The sequence below is a fragment of the Bos javanicus genome, chromosome 17 (genome assembly GCF_032452875.1).
Source record: "Bos javanicus breed banteng chromosome 17, ARS-OSU_banteng_1.0, whole genome shotgun sequence".
NCBI lineage: Eukaryota > Metazoa > Chordata > Mammalia > Artiodactyla > Bovidae > Bos > Bos javanicus.
Window position 1 is genome coordinate 35,087,563 of NC_083884.1, and position 23,275 is coordinate 35,110,837.

At 36.8% G+C, this 23,275-nt stretch overlaps 1 protein-coding gene across 6 annotated transcripts in view; it reads right to left on the reverse strand.

Moving 5' to 3' along the window:
• Positions 1-23,275, reverse strand: part of AFG2A (AFG2 AAA ATPase homolog A) — a 323,918-nt gene that overhangs the window by 111,420 nt on the left and 189,223 nt on the right. The gene's annotated exons all lie outside the window — the stretch shown is intronic.

Consider the following 23,275-nt stretch of genomic DNA (forward strand, 5'->3'; position numbering starts at 1 on the left):
CATCTGCAATGTGGGAGACCTGGGTTCAATCCCTGGGCTGGGAAGATCCCCTGGAGAAGGGCATGGCAACCCACTCTAGTATTCTTGCCTGGAGAATCCCCATGGACAGAAGAGCCTGCAGGCTATAGTCCATTGTGTTTGTTGCAAAGAGTTGGACATGACTTCACGACTGAGCACAAGCTCTCACATGAAGGCTTCCTCCCCACTCCAGGTTAAGCATGAGTTCTGTACACTGGGATTCAGGTTCACTTACTAAGACCATTTACGTTTATAAACGGGCTCAAGAGGAAGCCCCCAATACCCGATCTTCCCTTCTCCCACCCTTCACAGTGGCGCCACTACAATTTATGCCTTGAATCTACTAACACTAATTTCATGTTGCCCTTCACCTATGTTATGTCATACTAACACCAGAAGTCCCAGAATTCCAGTTTACCCCTCATGTCCTGGATCTAATCCCCACAAATGTCAACACATTCCTTAATCTGTCTCCTCCCACCTCTTTCTTATTTTGCTTTAGAACAAGTAATAGAAAACACACAGATATACAATCAGACACACATATCATAATACCAAGCAAAATGGGCCCATGGTATAGGGAAAGGAGGCTTGGGCAACTGTAGGCGAGATACTTTCAAATTGGTTTTTATTATCCTCTTAATGCACCATTATGTTGGGGGCTTCAAAATCCCAGAGTTTCTATTGCTAATGCTATTTAAATAGAATTTGCAATTCACCACTCAAAAACTCTTAACAGAGTTAATTAACACTTTGAACACATCCATGAAAGTGAAGTACATAAGGCTTATAAAAAAGAAACCTAGTGTGAAACCAGTGAGCATGGTCAAGGAGCCTAATTGGGACTTTAATATGTATTTTCTTTTTTTATCTTGTCTTTACAGTAACATGCAAATGTCTATGTTCTCTTAACCAAGAGGTAGATTTAAGAAGTAACAGAAATGATGACTCAATGCACGTGAGTCTGAGTGAACTCCGGGAGATGGTGATGGACAGGGAGGCCTGGCGTGGTGCGATTCATGGGGTCGCAAAGAGTCGGACACGACTGAGCGACTGAACTGAACTGAACTGAAGGGAAAATATATAATTATAACAAACATTAATGTTTGGGCTAATGTCTAAAATAAGAGAATCAGTGCCCCTCTCAATTGTTGTACTGGCTGAATTGGTGGGTTTAATACATATTTTAACTGTATTTGACTACTCATAATAAACTTGAATATGGCCAATATAAAGTGTGTAAATCTAATAGATTTAGACAAGTCTTTCAAATGATTGATTATTGCAAACAAGACTTTGTTAGTACTCTTGCTTGTATTCTAATGAGAAACAGGAGTAGGATACTTATTCTTTTAAAGCAAGTGCCACTGTTAATATTGATGACATCACCTTCTCTGAAGCTAATGAACAGCATTTTTGCCTAATAGTATTAATAATGTTTTCAACTTTTATTTTATTCAATGTTTTATGTTTAAGAAAGAGTTTTGGATTGCCAGAAAAATGGCTCCTATAAATCCATGAATAGTAAAGACACCATGACAAGCATATTACAAACACTATATATAGGGCTGGGAAAGGAAATGTCAGTTATTTTGTTTCTAATAGTGTTAAACAGTAATGAACTTTGAGAGCCTCAGAAGTACGCTTCTGTAATTTCTCTTTACTTTTCCTCAGCCAATCTCTGCACCTAGTTATACCTGACCAACAAATAGCAAATAAAACAATTCCTATTACAACATCCACTATAAGAAATTCTTTAAAGAAGTAGAATGGCTCAGAAGTAATGGTCTAATGTGGGGGAAAAAAATTGTAGTCTTTTTCTTTTTACGTGTAATGTTCAGGAAAACTACGTTAAGTTGATTAGTACTTGAAGAATCCAATCAGCTTACACTTGAGAGAGGTATTCTGTATTTTAAATAAACAAAGCCTGCTGCTGGGGGGCAGTGAGGGGGGCAGTTGTAGGGGGTAGGAGCTGGTGAAATAAATTACCAACATTTCCAGGTTGGGAAGGAGTGTTGGTTTCTTTTCGGGTCAGACTGGCTGTCGCCACCAATACTGACAGGAAGAGTTATTGAAGTGATGGGCTACCTATGATGACTGAGGGACATGGAGACAGCAGAACAAGAGGGAAATCGTATCCCTAATACCTCGTAGATCACCACCAAAAGAAACCTCTTATCCGGGCTTTGTTTTGTTTTTCTTTTCATAGAGGATTAAGATTCCTATCTTAATAAGATATGCTGTTAAACTTGGATTTTATATCAATTTTCTAATCTAGATTTTAAAAATATCACTGTATATCTGCACATTCATAAACTCAAACTCTGTCTCTTGACATGTACTGTGTATTCTTTCATCCAAAAGTTATTACTTTTAATTGAATCTGAGGTTTCTTAATTGAAGCTTTAAACTATTTTAAGTATTACAAAAAAATACAATGTGAAATTTATAAAACTGACCTCATGGAGCTTTATATTTATGATACATTTTGATGTGTATCTTATAAACTGGCTTCAACATGATTCAGACTCAATTCTCAGGATAGCAAATACTGTGAGAAAAGGGAATGACTTGGATTACGCTCTGTTTACATAAAACAAATTGGTTTGACTTATTTTGTATTTGACTAACTGACATAACGCCTCAGTGATGACAGAAGTGTGTAAAATATTCATGCTTTTGTTTTACTTTGTCACTTGTTTAAGCATCACCATATGATGTCTATCATTAAGCTATTATAGTTTAATATTCTTTTAGAAACCAGGAGGGAAATGAATAAACTAATGAGGGAATAAATGGAAAAACAAAGATTTAAAGCCATTTGACTCGTTTTTCTCTTATTTTCCCTATTTGCTACTTAAGAATAATAATATTAGGAGGAGCATCTTAAAAGAAAATTGGTAAATAGATGGCAATTAAGTAAGGAGTATTATTCTAAGAAATCATTATTTTTATTACTACTTCTACTACTGCTAATAAGTACCAGTCTTTCCCACAAGCATCTGCCTCCCACAAGCCTAGGAACTTCGATTCTATCATCACCACAAAGCTAGGAAATCTCATGTTTAAAGTCATGCACTGATCATCAATTTTGAATTATTTAAAAATTTAAACATTATTCATAAATATACTTCGTAATTGAAATGCAATCAAAATACTGATAAATTTTCTTAATAATTTTTCGAATTTTCCAAATCTCTTAGATTTTATATTATTCAATAAGACAGATTTGCCCTTTCTTATAGAGAAAATATATATTTTTAAAATGGCTCAGTCTTAGGGTATCCCTAAGAAAAATTATTATAAAAAGTGGGACTGAGGTTTCAATGAATTTTTCTCTAGCCCTTATATCTGAACTTGTATTTTCCCTGCAAATACTTGTATTCCTTCTGGAAGAAAAGCAGATGATTTCCTCTGGCATTATCCTGACTTCCATTTCCCAGAGCTACCCAAGAACAAATACTGAATTGCACAAATCCTTTAAAATTTCTAAGAGCCACTTATACAACATGGTAAAATAGAAAATAAAGCAGCATAATGTTATGTATTAACATGGAAAAAGTACAATCCTGTAAACTTGTACAAAGAAATTTGATGATTAGTTTGTCCCTCAAAGACTGAAGTCCACATAAGACATTTTATATGTTATTTCAAGTTGTTTAATATAGCCTTGATTCAATAAAGTACAGAGAATGAATTACTTTCTCACTCTAAAAATCAGTGGAAAGTAAACTGAGAGGCTGACAGAAGAATACTTGCCCTATTACACTAGAACTTTCCTTTCAATACACAGAAGACATTAGTTCTGAGGCCATTAAGTTTCCTTTCCTCCGCTTTATATTTTAAAGTCTTCTTGGCTTAAAAATGTAAATTTGTTGTGTAGTCTGTTTTCAGGAATGACTGAGATGGAGTATACATGTGTTAGTTTTTTCTTATTTGTATAAGTGATGACATTTCTATACTTCTAAATTTTGAGGCATATTTTAAAGACGTCAAGTCTGGTTTAAATGTTAATGAAATAAAATTCTGTATTTCCCACATTTTTATTAAGAAACAAAGGTATACTAAATACTTCAGCCTTATTAAATGCTTTAAAATGCTAAATCATTTATTAAGAAAGTGAAGTGAAAGTGAAAGTCACTCTGTCATGTCTGACTCTTTGCCATAGCATGGACTATTATTATAAATGAGAAAGAAATTTACAGAGATTAAGTAAATTGGCCCAAGTGATACAGTAACTAGTGAAAGTGAAAGTCACTCAGTCCTGGCTGACTTTTTGCGACCCCATGGACTGTATAGTCCATGGAATTCTCCAGGCCAGAATACTGAAGTGGGTAGCCTTTCTCTTCTCAGTCTTTCCAACCCAGGGATCGAACCCAGGTCTCCCACCTTGCAGGTGGATTCTTTACCAGCTGAGCCACAAGGGTAGCCCAAGAATACTGGAGTGGGTACCTATCCCTTCTCTAGCAGATGTTCCCAACCCAGGAATGGAACAGGGGTCTCCTGCATTGCAGATGGATTCTTAATTAGCTGTTAAGTATTATGCTTTACTTCCATCTGTGGTACTTTAAAGTGAAGATTGTTATTTACTATAACATTCAGCAACAAAGTTTATTAGGAATAACCAGTACTAACAGTTATCTTCAATTTTATATTGTCTGCATATTGTATTATAGGTCAAAACTTCCTATGGGTAAATATATTAAAATCTTGTAACATTAAAAAGTATTTAAAAAAAAAAACAGAAACATTAAGAATGCTGTTTTCAATTTCCTATATGCTGAGTGTACTGAAGCCTGCAGTATTTTACAGTTGGTAGCACTGCATTAATGTCACCAAGTATGTTAATGTTAGATGCACATGATAGCTTTATTGACATCTGTTATTAGGCAGTTTGGTTTTAATGCTTCAAGTTGGGTTGTCACTGTGTTAATCTGCAAAGTTTATAAGTCTCCTCACAAAATTGTGCTTCAGCAAAGTTTTACTAGAAAGTTTCATGTTTCCAAGAGTATTTGTATTTACATGGAGTTTGCTGGTATCCTCAGAATATATAAAGTTATTCAGTGAGCAAGCAAAACATATTTTAAAAAATGAACAATGTACTTTTTCAGATAAAGCCTAGACTTATTCATTATTTATTCACATGAATGCCTTAGAAATATTAAGCAAATATTTATTATAATTTATGCTTATGTTTTGGAGAAGGAAATGGCAACCCACTCCAGTGTTCTTGCCTGGAGAATCCCAGGGATGGGGGAGCCTGGTGGGCTGCCGTCTATGGGCTCACACAGAGTCTGGACACGACTGAAGTGACTTAGCAGCAGCAGCGTGCTTATGTTTAAAGTTAATACCAAATATGGTATAACTTTAAATGGACTAGGTTATTTACTTAACAGACCTAATCAAAGGTAGATTAGGTAAATCCCAATCTGGATTTGGGAAGAAAAATATATTGACTTAAAAAGACAATATATTTAATTTAAATAGCATGAGCTCAAAATTAAGGCTAAAAGAATCAAACCTTTATATATAAATGAACAAATTTTAGTTAAGAAATGTAAGCTTGAACACTGGGTAGCTGCATTCTTACTAATGGGAGTCTAGGTCATTTGAAGAAACTCTCCTGTTCAGAATAACTAGAAAAATTGGAGAAAAATATCTAGCTGAAGCAATTAGAGAACTAAAAAGTAATAACAAAGCCAAGATGTGGAAGGAGGACTATAGAGATAAGACCTGTATTTAGCGTAGCTTTTCACTTGGGAGCAGCTTTAATTCCTGGAAGAAGCTATTGATAGATAAAAAACCAGCTGCCTTTTCAACATGCTTATGTTCAGGAGGCCAGAAACTGGAATCAAAACCCACCAAAGGCTTCCCTGATGGTACCGTATGGACCAGAATCTGCCTGCCAATGCAGTGGACACTAGTTCGATCCGTACCCCAAACGCCGCACAGCAACTAAGCCCATGTACCACGACTACTGAGCCTGCATGCCTAGAGTCTGTGCTTCACAACAAGAGAAGCTACTGCAATGAGACGCTCACATACTGCAACAGAGAGTAGCTCCTGCACACAACTAGAGAAAGCCTGCATGCAGCAATGAAGACCCAGTGCAAGCAAGAATAAATTAAAAAAAGAAAATTAAAACCTACTAAGAAGAGAGTATTGGTAAAGACCTGAAGAGCAAAGAACCACTTACTGCAGTGTTGAGGTATTGTGCAAGTGTGCTCTCCAATAGCGTGGTCATCAGCCACAAAGGACTACTGAGCACTTGAGATGTGGCTACTGTGAGAATGAAGAACGGAACTTAAAAATTTTTCTTTAATTTTAATCAATTTAAATAGTTAGGTGACTAGTAGTCTCTATGTTGGACAGTGTATATCTACATGAGGGGATGCATGACTATATTCATTGCAGCACTGATTATTACATCAAAAATGCCAGATTGATCAAAAGCCCAAAAATAAAAAGTAAAACTTGAGAGAATTTCATTAAAAAATATGATTTTGGGTACACAGAAGGATTTCTTCAAGAAGACATAAAGAACACAAAAAGGAAAAGATTGATAAACTAAGTTACATTAAAGTGAAAAAAATCCCTTATAATAAAAGACCATATAAAACATAAACAGGCATCAAGACCATCCCCAAGAAAAAGAAATGCCAAAATGCAAAATGGCTGTCTGAGGAGGCCTTACAAATAGCTGTTAAAAGAAGACAAGCAAAAAACAAAGGAGAAAAGGAAAGATATACCCGTTTGAATGCAGAGTTCCAAACAATACCAAGGAGAGATAAGAAAGCCTTCCTCAGTGACCAATGCAAAGAAACAGAGGAAAACAACAGAATGGGAAGGTCTAGAGGTCTCTTCAAGAAAATTACAGATACCAAGGGAACATTTCATGCAAAGATGGGCTAGATAAAGGACAGAAATGGTATGGACCTAACAGAAGCAGAAGATATTAAGAAGAGGTGGCAAGAATACACAGAAGAACTGTACAAAAAAGATCTTCACGACCCAGATAATCACGATGGTGTGATCACTGACCTAGAGCCAGACATTGTGGAATGTGAAGTCAAGTGGGCCTTAGAAAGCATCACTACTAACAAAGCTAGTGGAGGTGATGGAATTCCAGTTGAGCTATTCCAAATCCTGAAAGATGATGCTGTGAAAGTGCTGCACTCAATATGCCAGCAAATTTGGAAAACTCAGCAGTGGCCACAGGCCTGGAAAAGGTCAGTTTTCATTCCAACCCCAAAGAAAGGCAATGCCAAAGAATGCTCAAACTACCGCACAATTGCACTCATTTTACATGCTAGTAAAGTAATGCTCAAAATTCTCCAAGCAGCAATATGTGAACTGTGAACTTCCAGATGTTCAAACTGGTTTTAGAAAAGGCAGAGGAACCAGAGATCAAATTGCCAACATCCGCTGGATCATCAAAAAAGCAAAAGAGTTCCAGAAAAACACCTATTTCTGCTTTATTGACTATGCCAAAGCCTTTGACTGTGTGGATCACAATAAATTGTGGAAAATTATGAAAGACATGGGAATACCAGACCACCTGACCTGTCTCTTGAGAAACCCATATGCAGGTCAGGAAGCAACAGTTAGAACTGGACATGGAACAACAGACTGGTTCCAAATAGGAAAAGGAGTTTGTCAAGGCTGTATATTATCACCCTGCTTATTTAACTTATATGCAGAGTACATCATGAGAAACACTGGACTGGAAGAAACACAAGCTGGAATCAAGATTGCCGGGAGAAATATCAATAACCTCAGATATGCAGATGACACCACCCTTATGGTAGAAAATGAAGAGGAACTCAAAATCCTCTTGATGAAAGTGAAAGTGGAGAGTGAAAAGGTTGGCTTAAAGCTCAACATTCAGAAATCTAAGATCATGGCATCTGGTCCCATCACTTCATGGCAAATAGATAGGGAAGCAGTGGAAACAGTGGCTGACTATTTTTTGGGGCTCCAAAATCACTGCAGATGGTGATTGCAGCCATGAAATTAAAAGATACTTACTCTTTGGAAGAAAAGTTATGACCAACCTAGACAGCATTATTACAAAGCAGAGATATTACTTTGCCAACAAAGGTCCGTCTGGTCAAGGCTATGGTTTTTCCAGTGGTCATGTATGGATGTGAGAGTTGGACTATAAAGAAAGCTGAGTGCTGAAGAATTGATACTTTTGAACTGTGGTGTTGGAGAAGACTCTCGAGAGTCCCTTGGACTGCAAGGAGATCCAACCAGTCCATCTTAAAGGAGATTAGTCCTGGGTGTTCATTCGAAGGACTGATGTTGAAGACAAAACTCAAATACTTTGGCCACCTGATGCAAAGAGCTGACTCATTAAGAGGCTTAGTCACATGAGCCAACTGCAGGCTCCCTTTAGGGGTGAAACCTTTTCTGTCAGCTTACTGCCTGGTACAGTAGGTACATTGGAACCTTCTGCCTCCAGGGAGTTCTGAAAGAAAAAAAGAGCCCCAGATGAGTTGAGGAGGCTATGATCAGCTCCTTTACCCAAAGGTCACTTCTCAAAGAAGTGACACATTGTGTTGCTGGTAATACTTGACAAAAATATCTAGTGACAGGGTCTATATCACTTGTATGAATCAAATTGTAATTTCACTTTTAAATGACTAACTGAAAACAGTATCCTCATATCTTAACTTTTGTGAATTTTTCTGTCAAACTGCATGTGGTTGATACGTATCTACCAGAAGGTAGCAGTCCATGAAAGGTGCTTCCTAGATAGCAAGATGAGGGCATTTATAGGCAGAAAGTGACATCTCTGTAAAGTTTTACATGGGAGCAATTTTTTCAACCTCTGTACTCTTTGAGACAAGATCTGACAAAGGTCTCTCTAGTCAAAGCTATGGTTGTTTTCAGTAGTCATGTATGGATGTGTGAGTTGGACCATAAAGAAAGCTGAGCACTGAAGAATCAATGCTTTTGAACTGTTGTGCTGAAGAAGACTCTTGAGAGTCCCTTGGCTGGCAAGGAGATCAAACCAGTCATCCTAAAGGAAATCAATACTGAATATTCATTGGAAAGACTGATGCTGAAGCTGAAGCTCCAATCTTTTGGCCACCTGATGTGAAGAGCCAACTCATTGGAAAAGACCCTGATGCTGGGAAAGCTTGAAGGCAGGAGGAGAAGGGGATAACAGAGGACGAGATGGTTGGATGGCATCACCAACTCAATGGACATGAGTTTGAGCAAGCTTTGGGAGATGGTGAAGGACAGGGAGGCTTGGCATGTCCATGGGGTCGCAAAGAGTCGGACACGACTGAGTGACTGAACAACAACTCTTTCAGACAGCTTTCAGGTGACAGACAGAGCTCCTCTGTAGCATCACAGTGAAAGGGTTGACACCTAGGTGTAAGCACGGATCTTGAAACCTGAGGCAGTGTTCATCTATAAACTGGCATATTAACATTCTTATTACACAATGAAATCAGGTATTCTATAAAACATGAACAACAAATGTTCCAAACACTACTACATAGTACAGAAGTTAGAATTCTGATAAACACACCTACAGTAACACCTGATTTCCTTCATGCATAGCTATTCTTTTACTCCTGTGAATACTGCTTTTATTAACCCTTGTCCACTATCTATGACAGGAAGTGCTTTCACTGGAGGAGGAAGCAAAGACAGAGGTACCCTTCAGACCCTTTCTCATTCTGCTGGCTCTATTAAACATACACAGCAAAGATGGAAATCTAACAAGAAAACTGATACCTCAAAGTCCTCTATTCATCTCTGTGAAATCTGGCCATGACTACGAAATTAGATGAGGTTAGATACATAAAGCACACTGCTTTGTTTTTTGCCTTCATCTTTAATGTTGAGATGGAAAGCTGGTGAAACAAAATGTGACACATACTTTTCTGGAATTAATTTGGATAGTGGATTAATGCCAAGAGTGCTATTACTGAAGCAGAGATATATAGCCACCACTTCAGCTGTTACGTTGGTGTGCACATCATCAAGACCTTGTCTTCCCCATCTCTTAAACATTTAAACCAGTGTGCATTTTTGAGAAAAGAGAAAAATCACAGTACTGTTACAATATCCTGGGACTGCTGCCTAGGAAGAGGGCATTTCCAATATTCAACCGATCTTAGCAAATGGCTAAGATTAAAATTAGTCCAGATCAAACTCACAGAAGCAATCCAGGCAACAAGTCAGCACAGGCAAAGGGAAGGCAGAGATCAGGAATGAAGGCTGAAGCAGTTGTCAAAGTGAGAGAAAAACTAGAGAGAAAAAAATAGTGGCAGAAAGCTTGTTCAGGGTATGGCCACCTTGGAGAGTCTATCTTAGTATTTGTGGGCACTTCTACCTTGTGGTTATAAACTCGGTCTGAATATGATCTGTGTAAGTTGGAGACTTCTGGTGTTAGTATGGGCTGGAAAAGCCTTAAAAAAAAAAAAAAAAAAAAAGTCATCCGAAGGGTTCTAGCAGAAAGAAAAGGAGGCTCTTTTAGGAAACAACTTATGAGGAACTGAATTACGGTGTGGTCTGTTCCCTGGGGGTATGCTCCTGGTCTCACTTGTGGTAAACTTACAACTGAGCAGATGATAAACAATGAACAAAATAGAAATAATTACAGATGAATAAAATTTCCTGTAAAAGGAAAGGAAAATACAAAAGAGTTTTTATACTGCACCACTTAGCAGGGTTTCTCAATCGCAGCCATGCTAACATTTTGGTCCACAGTATTCTTTGTCATGGGGGAACGATCCTGTGCATCACAGAATGTTTTAGCACTATCCCTGGTCTCTACACAGCTTCCCTGGTGGCTCAGATGGTAAAGAATCCTTCTGCAATGAGGGAGACCTGGGTTCAGTCCCTGGGTTGGGAAGATCCCTTGGAGGAGGGCATGGCAATCCACTCCAGTATTCTTGCCTGGAGAATCCCCATGGACAGAGGAGCCTGGTGGGCTACAGTCCATGAGGTCTCAAAGAGTCAGACAGGACTGAGTGACTAAGCACAGCACAGCACACAGACCACAAACAAAAATGTTTCTGGATGCTGTCAAATGTCTCTCAGAGGGAAAAATCACCTCTGGTTGAAAACCACTGCTTTAGTGAAACAATCCATATCAAATTTTAGTTATTTTTGCAGTACAGCACTTCTGCTGCCTAAAATGGAGAACGGTGATTTGTTAGTTGTCATACCATTAAGATGACCAGGAATCAATACAGTAGTTCTTCTCCTGGTTTTAAACTGATCTGTAAAATCATTTGGCATCTCTTATGACCTCTTGTATTTTGAACTAGTGTTGAAAACTGCAGAGGCATATAACCACTTTTAAAAAAAATTTACATGTATTTATTTTAATTAGAGGCTAATCACTTTGCAATACGTGTACACACGTGGCAGATTCATGTTGATGTGTGGCAAAACCAATACAATAACCACTTTTCATATGCTTATGTCTTGCTACCTAAGTTAAAGTTTTTCTGTAACAGAGAACCCATAACTAACTTTGGCATAATGCCTTGCTCATAGTAGAAATAGTTGTATTTGTTGATAATTATCTACAATTTTTTTCTTTAGCAACTCTATTAACCTATGGGTAAATATGGATATTGTATACCCAATAATGCTCACAGATTGATAATCACCTAAAATATACATATTAAGGATGGAACATGTGTTCCTGAGCTCAGGGTATAACTGGATTCATTGAGTCAATGATTCCTACCATGGTCATTTATCTTTGTATTTAGTAATCACATACTAAGCATACACTAGGTATAAACTGCTGTATACAGGTTAAATAGAAACAAAGATAATTAGATCTGGTCTCTGCCCTCAAGAAATTTAGATCCTAGTGACTGAGAAAGAGTGCTCCAGTAAGTGTGCATAAAGTGATGAGAGTGCAAAGGAGGCAAACAACAACTTGATTAAGTGTGGGAAGGTCAGGAAGTTGCCTTAGGGGATATGACACCTGTACTAAGCTTTACAGAATAAGCTAGAGCTTGTCAGCAGGCAGGAATTCCATTAAGGGAATACAAAATGTACAAAAGCATGAAAATATGTATGCAACTACTCTTCTGAACCAAAGGATTGGAAGTATAGGGTTTAACTCCGATCAAGTCTTTCTTTAAGGTCTTAAGATACCTCCCTACATGGTGAATTATTAAAATGGAGAGAATATGTTATACATAGATGTATTTCAGAACTTTAACATCCAGTAACCAAGTATATAATAATATTCTCTGTATTTCAAATTTTTAAAAACATTCATCTAAAGTACATGCTGAGGTCTGGATTCTGAAATTCAGGAATTATATCAAGAAGCCAATAAACAAGCCTGGCCAGGAAAATTCACATATACTCATATTTAATATTACTTTTCTGCTAGTTTACATTAATCTGGTTTAACACAGGATGGTGCTCAAAGAAAAGTTGGGGAATGATAAGCAATTTCAACTCTTTGCCTCTGAATGTTTTATTTCTATCATCTAAATGATGTTCTCTTTTTCACATATTATTATGTGGGTCACAATGAAACCACTAGGAAGACAAATAAAAGACATTTTTTTTTTTTCATATGAAGAGGGATTGGAGAAGTGTTTATATGATAGCCCCATCATTTCTTAATCTTTCTCCAACTGCTTACCACCCAGGTGTGCTTGGGTGCTGAGTTAACCTGAACCAACACCATGTTTCTTGAGGCCAAAGATAAAAATTCCAAAGAAAAGTCCTTGGAGATAAGGGAAAATGTAACCCAGAGAAGAAGGCTGACATAGATTGTGACAGCCTTAACTACCAAATGTAGTTGGTTCATGATATTTCAAAGAAATTATCTCATACACTTAGTACTATAAGAAGGACATATCTTTAGGAATAATGAATGTAAATTCACTTGTTAAAACTCACATTTTTGGAACTTGTCAATTGCCTCAACATTATAGAACAAGAACTGATTACAGAATTCTGGGGACCAATACAACATTTATGACTATTAGGATGCCTACCTATAAAATGATGCTTTTATGATTCATATATAATAGATACTCTATTAAAACAGAATTATTTTTTAAGATCAACATGTTAAAAGATGTCTAAATCAAGACTTTTGGAGAAGATAGTAAGGTTTAAAGAAGGTAAATGGCTAAGATGAAAAAACACTGTTAACGTGGAGACAACATTTGAAGTGGCAGTGCAATTCCACACCAGCCATCAGCGTAGCCTAATCACTAAAGCTCATATGATTGTCCATGACTGGAGAACGGTTTGTGAAGAAAGACGAGAATGACAATCTGCCAAAGACTGTGGTCTTGAGTACACTGAAAAAACGCTATTAATATTTCAACACTGTTAATATCTTATGGGAGAACTATTGCTTTTAAGATGTTTAAAAACAAATGTGATTTTACGATAGTTAATGTCAGAACTAGAAAAAGTGGTTTACAATTTTAATATTATAATGGAAATCTCTGGGAAGAAAGAGAAAGTGAAGTCATTCAGTCCTGTCCGACTCTTTGCGACCCCATGGACTGTAGCCTACCAGGTTCCTCTGTCCATGGGATTTTCCAGGCAAGAGTACTGGAGTGGGTTGCCATTTCCTTCCCCAGAGGATCTTCCTGACCAGGGATCGAACCTGGGTCTCCAGTTTGATCGAACTAGTGTCTCCCAGTAAAGGCAGACACTTTACTGTCTGAGCCATAGGGAATATAATAAATAGAAAGTTGTTGTAGAGCAAATTTTTTAGGAATGTACTTATTCTATTAAGGAACAGATACTAGAATATGCAATCCCCCTAAATATAGATTATTAAATTTATATGCACTATATAATACTGTGCTGTATATATTTAATAATAGGAAATAAAATAAAATATTAAGAATAAAATAGTAATTTATTTCCTTCCTTTTTTCTTAAAATCCAGAAGCATAAATTTAAAGACTAGAGTTCAGTCTCTTTTTTCTCTAGGGCATAGAGTTCTGAAGAATTATTTTAGTTTAGATATAAATGGTACAAATGATACAATTTTTAGGTATGGTGGTGGTGGTTTAGTCGCTAAGTTGTGTCCGACTCTTGCGACCCCATGGACTGTAGCCTGCCAGGCTCCTTCATCTATGGGATTCTCCAGGCAAGAATACTGGAGTGGGTTGCCATTTCCTTCTCCAGGGGATCTTCCCGACTCAGGGATCGAACCTGGGTCTCCTGCCTTTCAGGCAGATTGTTTACCAAATGAGCTATGAAGGAAGATCCCTTATTATTAGGTATAATCAGCAATAAATCTACCTTTGATGCCAAAATTTTCTAAGCTTCAAAGAGAAATATTCAAAATAATATGTATTAATATTAAAAATATTTATTAATATTATTAATAAAGACTATTATCTCCATATGTATTCTAATTACAAAAAGAAAATGATATATTTCTGAATGTAAATGTCAATACACTCTTGGTCAAAAGCAAAATTCAGCAATCGTAAGTAACACCCTAAACCAACAGATATCCTCAATATTTTCTTTTTTATAAGTGGTTTCAATCATTCTAGAATGATTTTAGGGAATGATTATAAATGCAAATTAATGCAAACCACTTCATAAAAGTGAGACAACGACTGGTAAAGAAGTTACCAAAAAAGTGATTATGGGAGGTTTGTTTCAGAGAACACTGTAAACACAAATGCACGCCAGAAAAAAAACGGATGTAAAAACAAAGTAGACTGAACCCTGACTCCTCTCTTGTGGTCATTTGTATTTTTGGTCATTTATATGTATTTGCCTTCTTCTTATTTAAAAAGCAATGAAAACAGAAGAGGCACTCAGAAAATCATGGATGTTTCTTCTTCCCAAGTCTTTTCCTTCATATGAAACACTTCCTTTTTCCTTTCCTCAAAAAGCAGTGTCTAGGAAGCACTGCAATGAGTGTAGTCTTTTAGGTAGTTCAGCCTGCCTCACACTTCTTTCACATGCCAGAGCACCTTTGAATGTACATTCATTCTTTGAAAGGCCAAAGAACAGCATATGGTACTCTCCTTATGATTAAGGTATCTTCTCAGGCACATCCCTAGAGGTTTATACCTCACATCCCAAACAACAAATATGTTCAGGAATATAGTTTTCATCATTTTCCTGTATGATACTAATGGCAAATACTTTTCAGGAAAACTACAAGCCATGATTGAAAGCATTTGATTAGACAAACTAGAATTCAAACAAAAAATGTTATCTTTTACAAGGTTATTAGATTTTAGCAAACTAAACCTTACAAATTAGAAGAACCCATTACTTTTTAAGAATATAAGGCATCCAGGTTTCACAGGTCTACCAATTCTATTAGAATAGGTTATATTAATAGCTGTGTACTAAACTCTAAAAGCTACCTAAAAAAGGGACTTCCCTGGTGGCTCAGACAGTAAAGTGTCTGCCTACAATGCGGGAGACCCGAGTTCAAGCCCTGGGTCAGGAAGATCTCCTGGAGAAGGGAATGGCAACCCACTCCAGTATTCTTGCCTGGAAAATCCCATGGACACAGAAACCAGGTAGGGTACAGTCCATGGGGTTGCAGAGTCAGACATGACTGAGTGACTCCACTTCACTTTATTTTTGTTGTTGTTGTTGTTTCTACTTTTTTATTTTATTTTTAAACTTTACAATATTGTATTGGTTTTGCCAAATATTGAAATGAATCTGCCACAGGTATACATGTGTTCCCCATCCTGAACCCTTCTCCCTCCTCCCTCCCCATACCATCCCACTGGGTCATCCCAGTGCACCAGCCCCAAGCATCCAGTATCGTGCATCGAACCTGGACTGGCGACTCGTTTCATACATGATATTATACATGTTTCAATGTCATTCTCCCAAATCTTCCCACCCTTTCCCTCTCCCACAGAGTCCATAAGACTGTTCTATACATCAGTGTCTCTTTTGCTGTCTCGTACACAGGGTTCTTGTTACCATCTTTCTAAATTCCATATATATGCATTTGTATACTGCATTGGTGTTTTTCTTTCTGGCTTACTTCACTCTGTATAATAGGCTCCAGTTTCATCCATCTCATTAGAACTGATTCAAATGTATTCTTTTTAATGGCTGAGTAATACTCCATTGTGTATATGTACCACTGCTTTCTTATCCATTCATCTGCTGATGGGCATCTAGGTTGCTTCCGTGTCCTGGCTATTATAAACAGTGCTGCGATGAACATTGGGGTACACGTGTCTCTTTCCCTTCTGGTTTCCTCAGTGTGTATGCCCAGCAGTGGGATTGCTGGGTCATAAGGCAGTTCTATTTCCAGTTTTTTAAGGAATCTCCACACTGTTCTCCATAGTGGCTGTACTAGTTTGCATTCCCACCAACAGTGTAATAGGGTTCCCTTTTCTCCACACCCTCTCCAGCATTTATTGCTTGTAGACTTTTGGATCGCAGCCATTTTGACTGGCGTGAAATGGTACCTCATAGTGGTTTTGATTTGCATTTCTCTGATAATGAGTGATGTTGAGCATCTTTTCATGTGTTTGTTAGCCATCTGTATGTCTTCTTTGGAGAAATGTCTATTTAGTTCTTTGGCCCATTTTTTGATTGGGTCACTTATTTTTCTGGAATTGAGCTGTAGGAGTTGCTTGTATATTTTTGAGATTAGTTGATTGTCAGTTGCTTCATTTGCTATTATTTTCTCCCATTCTGAAGGCTGTCTTTTCACCTTGCTAATAGTTTCCTTTGTTGTGCAGAAGCTTTTAAGTTTAATTAGGTCCTATTTGTTTATTTTTGCTTTTATTTCCAATATTCTGGGAGCTGGGTCATAGAGGATCCTGCTGTGATGTATGTCGGAGAGTGTTTTGCCTATGTTCTCCTCTAGGAGTTTTATAGTTTCTGGTCTTATGTTTAGATCTTTAATCCATTTTGAGTTTATTTTTGTGTATGGTGTTATAAGTGTTCTAGTTTCATTCTTTTACAAGTGGTTGACCAGTTTTCCCAGCACCACTTGTTAAAGAGATTGTCTTTAATCCATTGTATATTCTTGCCTCCTTTGTCAAAGATAACTACAGGCCAATATCACTGATGAACATAGATGCAAAAATCCTTAACAAAATTCTAGCAATCAGAATCCAACAACACATTAAAAAGATCATACACCATGACCAAGTGGGCTTTATCCCAGGGATGCAAGGATTCTTCAATATCTGCAAATCAATCAATGTAATACACCACATTAACAAATTGAAAAATAAAAACCATATGATTATCTCAATAGATGCAGAGAAAGCCTTTGACAAAATTCAACATCCATTTATGATAAAAACTCTCCAGAAGGCAGGAATAGAAGGAACATACCTCAACATAATAAAAGCTATATATGACAAACCCACAGCAAACATTATCCTCAATGGTGAAAAACTGAAAGCATTTCCTCTAAAGTCAGGAACAAGACAAGGGTGCCCACTTTCACCATTACTATTCAACATAGTTTTGGAAGTTTTGGCCACAGCAATCAGAGCAGAAGAAGAAATAAAAGGAATCCAAATTGGAAAAGAAGAAGTAAAACTCTCACTATTTGCAGATGACATGATCCTCTACATAGAAAATCCTAAAGACTTCACCAGAAAATTACTAGAACTAATCAATGATTATAGTAAAGTTGCAGGATATAAAATCAACACACAGAAATCCCTTGCATTCCTATACACTAATAATGAGAAAACAGAAACAGAAATTAAGGAAACAATTCCATTCACCATTGCAACAGAAAGAATAAAATACTTAGGAATATATCTACCTAAAGAAACTAAAGACCTATATATAGAAAACTATAAAACACTGGTGAAAGAAATCAAAGAGGACACTAATAGATGGAGAAATATACCATGTTCATGGATTGGAAGAATCAATATAGTGAAAATGAGTATACTACCCAAAGCAATTTATAGATTCAATGCAATCCTTATCAAGTTACCAACCGTATTCTTCACAGAGCTAGAACAAATAATTTCACAATTTGTATGGAAATACAGAAAACCTCGAATAGCCAAAGCTATCTTGAGAAAGAAGAATGGAACTGGAGGAATCAACCTATCTAACTTCAGGCTCTACTACAAAGCCACAGTTATCAAGACAGTATGGTACTGGCACAAAGACAGAAATATAGATCAATGGAACAAAATAGAAAGACCAGAGATAAATCCACTCACATATAGACACCTTATCTTCCACTTCACTTTAAAAGCTACATAAGGCAGGCCACAATAATGAAAAACTGCCTCATATTCTGAAAAGCCACTATTTTGAAGAAGTTAAAACTTCTATTGTTAATAATTTCTACCCAACTTCTCCATTGCTTATGCCAAAATCATCCCTTACGTTAATCATTCAGGAGTCATAATATCCACCTAAGATGAATCAATACATTACCAGGTTCAGTCGTACTGCTGTCAGTAAAACAGAAATGCATGAATGATCTGTCACCAAAATAATCCTTATATCAGGATTCTTAGAAAACTATGCTATTAATTACTAAAATCTATGGAAATTTTGGCATTATACTCATCATGAATTTGTGACTTTCAATGTTTAATAATAAATACTCTCTAAGAATCCATCTTGGGGATTTGGCCAAAACTTGGCCAAATTCAGCTTATCAATACAATGCTATAATTTACATGGCTATTACTGGGAATTTCATTCTAACCAAAGAACCACATAATAGGCTATTTTAAATGATGACTTTTCATTGCTCACTGTCACTTCAGAAATGGCTACCCTAGACCTTACTGGAAGGGTTATTCTCAGCAATACATAACTGTGGTAGCTGTTCAGTGTTTCATACAACACATCCAAAGTGAAAATGAAAGTGAAGCCACTCAGTCGTGTCCAACTCTTTGCAACCCCATGGACTGTGGCCTACCAGGCTCCTCCGTCCATGGGATTCTCCAGGTAAGAATACTGGAGTGGGTTGCCATTTCCTTCTCCAGGGTGTCTTCCCAACCCAAGGATCGAACCTGGGTCTCCTGCATTGGAGGCATACGCTTTAACCTCTGAGCCACCAGGGAACATATCTAAACTATGGGGCAAATCAGCTTTTAAAATAGTAATACAATACTTAGCGTGATATGAGAAGTACCGGATGAAGCGCTCTTACATTTCATAAGACTTATTTTTATTTTACATATAAACAAACATAAAGGATAAATATTTTTAAAGAATCTCATAATATTTAGGATGTTACAGTATCTGTATAGCAGTCTGTACAGATAGTTATTTCAGCACATATAAAATACTGATATCATTTCTTTCTGGTATAGTACTTAAACTCATATTTTTAAAGAAAAGTAAATATTTGCTAAAATTGCCATGTTTGTATCATAGTCTTGTATGCACCAGCATCCCCAGGCTCAGTTGTGACTATGGTCTTAGAAAAAAAAAAAAAATCAGGTTGAGCCTAATGAAAATCAAGCAATGAACACAAAATTACTTTGCATTCTTTCTTTTCAATATTTTTTTACTGCATTGGGTTGAATTCTAAATAGAAATGTCACCAAATAGACATGACTTGTCCACTTGGCCTGTTAGCAACATGTATGAATTACTGCTGTAAAAAGTATCAAGTTTTCAAAAGAAAACTTCAGAGTGAATATATATTTCTATTAATGAGATGTAAAAAAGTCACATGTGGCATGACTAATTTAATTTGTGATTCTATTCATATAAGATTATATTCAAAATTTAACTTCGGTTTAACCTTTTTTCCCAAGGAATACAGTATTTGTCAGAAAAACAGTGAGATAGTCATAAACAATGATAAACAATTTACTAAGTGCTATGTACCAAGCACTTAAATGCTAAATTATCTCATGCTAATCCTTGAAAATGTCTATGAAATATAATTTTATTGTCTTTACTTTATTGGAGAGATTAATTTGCTCAAATTCATATAAGAAGTATAAATAATAGAGCCAGAGTTTAAACTTACATCTGTCTTACTACTCTACAGACCACAGTAGTAACTACTCCACTGGTTTTCAAACCTGGCTGTATCTTTTTAAAAGATTCAGGATTCTACAGATTCCTAGGCCTGACCCTCTCAAAGATTCTACTTCAGTAAGTCTAAGACAGGGCCAGGAGTTTCTCTAGTGATTCTGATGTATAGCCAGGTTTGGGGGTTACTGCACTAGGTTACTTTGGTTTCTTTCCCTGTAGGGTATATATAACACAAAACCAAATAAGTCTGAGAAATCCATCTCAGATTTCTAGGGAGTCTCCTTCCCACCTGCCTCCACCCAGATCAACTTTCATTAATCAAGGCATAGATTTTATTACTTGAAAATTGGTTTAAAGAGCCTTTTGATGAAAATAACTGATGGGAGGGGGTTAAGGAAAAAAAGTAAACTTGGAATTAACTCCCTTTCAATTAGACAAAACCTATCCAGTCTCAGGGAATATTTTTCTTTTCATTCTCCTATCCTAGAAGAAGGAAAATAGAAAAAGAGAATCATTGAGGGAATGGAGCAAACATCTGTGAAGAATTTCTTTAACAACAACTATGAAAGAAGGAGGGCCCAAAGTTTACTATTGTAAGTATAAAAATGTAATTATTTACAGCTGAAAGGGAAATAGGACCATCTGATGCCTTTGCCGACTAAGGTCCTACAGAAAGTTAGCAAATGTTTGAGTGGCTACTATGTGCAAGGCACTATATTAGAAACTGCCGTATCCATACTCGAGAGCATCTGATACTATGAAAAGCTACTGCTGCCTTGACTAGTCATTTTCCAGATGTTAAAATGAGAAGACTTTATTGGTCCTTTTGGCTAATGTCATTTAAGCTAGTAGTTTTAAGAAAAAATATTTTTCTATAATAAAGTTTATAAGGGGAAATTCACAGTTATAAAAGCATGGAGCTTAAAAGAATGATACATACTGATGATTTTATGTTTTGTAGTTTACAAAGCATTTTCAGTATCTACATTTCAGTTAGAAAATTAAGCAGCTTTAAGAGGCTGGCAGAGTTGGTGTCATTTCCTAAATTTGATGAAGAGGAAATTGAAAGTCAGAGTGGTTTGGTGGCTTGCTTGAGACCACAAGAGCCTAATAAGTGGTGGAAAAAAAAAAAAAGATTCAAATTCAGAATTCTGACACTTGAGTTCACATGCCAGATGGCTTGGCTCTAGATAATTCTAATCTAAGCATTATGAAATTTAATTGAAACACAACCAAACTTTTCTGCAATTAATAAACTGTGTATCTAAAATGAAAGAACAAAAGCAAGTGTATAGGCATTTCACAGATTCTGCAAGTTGGAAAAGACTATTAGGTTATATTCATAAAAAGGTAAGAGAAGCCAATCATACCAACTGCCAACAATCACAAGTGTGTGTGGGACACAACTGGGTCTAGAACTGAGGACTCAAATAAAATGGGATCAAATCTATTTTCATAGGCCACTCAAGGTAACAACGGTTTTGACAGTTTTAAAAGGTTGTAACAGAGATTAGGAGAGAGATGGGGAAAAGGACAGTGGAACTAGGAGAGACGCAAGAGAGACCATGCTGCCATGCTAAGTCACCTCAGTCATATTCGACTCTTTGCAACTCTATGGACTATAGCCTGCCAGGTTCCTCTATCCGTGGGATTCTCCAGACAAGACTACTGGAGTGGGTTGCCGTGCCCTACTCCAGGGGACCTTCCCGACCCGGGGATCGAACCCAGGTCTACTGCCACTCCGGCATTGTAGTAGATTTTTACTGCTAAGCCACTGGGGAAGCCCCAAAAGAAACCATATGCAGCCTTAAAGTATTTACTCTCTGGGCCCTTACAAAAAATGTTTGCTGACCTTGCTTTAAAGAAAAACAGAGATACTGAGACATAGGAAGAAAAAGAATACCAGCCGTACACCCCTGGTATATCGGGTAATAAACACAATTTTTAAATGTAGTCAAAACTTCTTTGTAAAGGGGGAATTAAGACAATATCCTTTTCTCCTTCAACACACTGAAATGTTTTAAGGTCAACTGATTTCAGGTTTTAAACATCTATATTCTCAAGAATTTCTCTGTTTGGAGAATCACAGTATTTACTATTTGTCTATTATGTACAAAAACCTAAGAATCAGAATAGAGAGTTTTAGTATGAATGCCAAAAGAACGAACTGACCTTGCCTAAATAGACATATAATCCCCTTCTCAAAAAACCAAACCAAATTCTGGCCCATGGCTACCAGAAACCCTGGTATTAGATGTCAGCATCACCGTAGATGACTTCCTACTACGGTGCCAAACACAATTACTTTTAAAGCCAAATGTACCACATGCAAACCTCTATAAATACGAAATCTGTCTCTTACCATCACAGTGTCTAAAGATTCTTAAAAAAAAAAAAATCACTTTAGTTTCAAACTGTGCCTGTAAAATCGCTAAATCAATGGTTATACTAAGAAGTTCTTTATTAGTTTTTCCTTTCCTTTGGAATCACATGCTCAAAACACCTTATAGCCTTTCTGATAAAATTTCCCCTGTACAGAACATGATCTTAAGTTAATGATTTTAACAGAATGTCCAATGCTATAAGCACTAATTCTTCCAGCAGTTGCAAGAGGGTGACATTTATTATGTGTGGGTCCGTATAGAGAAAAGTGTGTCAAGTTCCGTCTCTGATATGGGTATATTAAATACAGTCTTAAAGAATGTGAGTTGACAATTTGAAGAGTTTGCAAAGAAACACATTCCATTATTCAGCTGAAGCAGCAACCTGTCTGCTCTCATCTTACTCCTCCCAGATTGCTAGTATCTGTAAGAAAAACTGCTTAAGGCCCAAGGTGCGCTAACTAGAAGAAAGTTCCTCTAAAAGTAATCTTTTTGGCTTCTTACCATGCTTTCTAATCTTGGGCCTGAGGGTATAGGGGATATAGAAAACATAACTATGTCTAGGAAGGAAAACTGGTTGGAGGGGAGGAGAGGGATAATATTGTACCACTGTCCATTAGATCCCTCTGTTTCATAAGATTAAAGGTAGGTCAAACATTTTTTACTCATATTTTAATGTAAACAGAGTTTCAGAATCTGGAATGGACCAGTGCAATTGTGGGAAGCCTATGTGTATGTATTAACAGAAGTAGAGGGACATGTGGAATTAAGGACTATTACGTATGCTTGTAGGAGTATTATTTTTCTAGCATTCCTTATTGCAAACATGTCAGTCATATTATGGGTTTCAAAGAGACTGTGAGCTAGCATTCTTAATACTGCTTTACAGGAAAGTGTGAATTTGGACAATTTATGTA